Genomic DNA, 2,272 nt, shown 5'->3' with positions numbered 1-2,272 from the left:
AGAGGGCAGTGTCACTGGCCCTCATATGTGGGATCCGAACCGGGGCCCTCTGGCATCCCAAGCCAGTTCTTAACCATCGCGCCACTCGGCCGGCCCTGAGCTCAAACTCTTGAGCGAGCTCTTAACCAACTGAGCCACTCAGCCGGCCCAAGGAGCCCAATTTAGATCCTGAGCCATGACAGACTTGGAATCAGGGGACACTGGTAGCAGAGCTTTGGGAGCTCAAGGCTGCATCACTGGGTGTAAGAACGGGGGACCACCCCCTGCTTCTTAACTCAGTCTCTCCTCCTCAGGTTGTCCCCATTTAGTAGTATGTGCCCGAAGACATTGCTGCCGTATTTGGGATGGCGGCCCTAATGGCTTGAGGCCAGAGCTGGGGCTTCCAGCAAGCCTGCTCACCCATCTGCTGGTTTGTTCAGAGCTGGGAAGAAGCCCATTCTGGGCTGTGTGCCCAGAGGGGGTGCTAGCACAACCCCAAGGTGCTGAGTGGTAGGGATCTGGATTCCCACCCAGCACATCTTTATCCCCTGCCCCACCTTGGGCAAGCAGCCCACCTTGTCCAAGGCTCAGTCTGCTCCTCCATGAAATGAGGATATGATTCATATCTGCCTTAGGATTGCAATGACCTTGAATGAGAGGCTGTGCAGAAAGCCTGGGCACCGGGGGTATCTCATCTGAAGACTCCATAGTCTTCTCCTTGGTATTCCTGGCAGAAGAGACACCCCGCTAGACCTGCAGACCTGATGGCTGAAGCTGAACTGCTGAGCTCTAAGCATGCCCCCTGGGGAAGAGAACCCCACCAAGATGAGCCACAAGGAAGTACTGGAGAGAACGTGCCTTCCCACGTGCAGGGGAGAGGCTGCCAGAACAGCTTTTCAGAGAGCCATTCTCAGCTGGTGCCCAGGGGGCACGCAGTAGATAAGAGAACACCAAGGAGAGCGTCATTGCTTGAGACAGAAGACAGGGGAAGCCAGAAGAAGGGGACCCCCGGGGGAGTGGCCAGGCTGACAGATTGTGTTGGGGGGGTGCATTTGCACAAATCTGAGTTTCCCATACCAAGTAACCTGCTCTCAGGGGCCTTGCAGCTGCTAGGCTCTGCGTCCTTCTCTAGATGGAACGTGGAGTTGTGGGCTGGAACCCAAAGGTGTGGCCACCATGCTCTGGGCAGGAGGGAGATGCAAGGATGGGTGTGCCCAGGGAGGAAGGCAGAGTGGGGCCAAGCCTGAGTCCCCAAGCCTGGGGTCCAACAGAGGCTCGACTCGCCTCTAGCTCACCTCACAAAGGGCTGATCTCTGGGCAGAGGCCAGAATGTTAGACCAAGGGCAGCTACAGGAGGTCGGGAGGCAGGGGCCTCAGGCTGTCCAGATCCTGGTCAGGGCTACTCCCCCTGCCTTCACCAGCAGGCATCACCCAGCAGCATTTTGTGCTCTCAAAGCCAACAGTTGCTTCCTGGGGCTGGTGCAGAGGAGACTGTGGATGTGATGGCTCATTTTATCTGTCAACTTGGTCAGGCCATGGAGCCCAGATGTTTGACCAAACACCATTGTGGATGCTGCTGTGAAGGTATGTTTTAGATGTGATTAACATTTAAATCAGTCGAGTTTGCGTAAAGCAGATTATCCTTCATAACATGGGTGGGCCTCATCTAATCAGTTGAAGGCCTTAGAAGCAAAGACGGAGATTCCCCAAAGAAGGCATTCTAGCCCAAGACTGCAGCATGGAAACCCTGCCTGAGTTTCCAGCCTTCGGACTCAAGACTGCAACAACTCCTGCCTGAATCTGCAGCCTGCTGATTTCAGACTTGCCGGCCCCGACAATCGCGTGAGCCAATTCCTTAACCTAAATCTCTCTGTGCCTCTGTCTCTCTCTGTGTGTGCCTATCTTTGTCTCTCCCTCTGACTAATACAGCGGACAAGTGAGTGAAGTGTGTTGGCCAGGTTGGCATGTAGCAGCAAACACCACACCAGAAATGTCAACTCTTGGGGAACCCACTCCTGCGCACAATGATCCAGTCTGTACCCCACGCTCTCCCCACCTGACATGGACCCAAGTCTGTCCCCCACACAGCTGGTACAGGCCACATAAGCATGATCTACAGAGGTCCTTGACCTGTGGTCAGGAGGGCTGGGTTCCACCCCAGATCTGCCACCAGCTGGGTGACCTTGAGCAAGTTTCTTTCCCTCCCTGCGCCTCAGTGTGCTCGTGTCTTAACAGCAGAGCCAGATGAGGGTAGTTACTTGTAAATTTCTTACAGTAGCAGCTTGCTTTGGGC

This window comes from Hipposideros armiger, unplaced genomic scaffold (genome assembly GCF_001890085.2).
Source record: "Hipposideros armiger isolate ML-2016 unplaced genomic scaffold, ASM189008v1 scaffold_509, whole genome shotgun sequence".
NCBI classification, from domain to species: Eukaryota; Metazoa; Chordata; class Mammalia; order Chiroptera; family Hipposideridae; genus Hipposideros; species Hipposideros armiger.
This window is presented reverse-complemented; position numbering follows the sequence as displayed.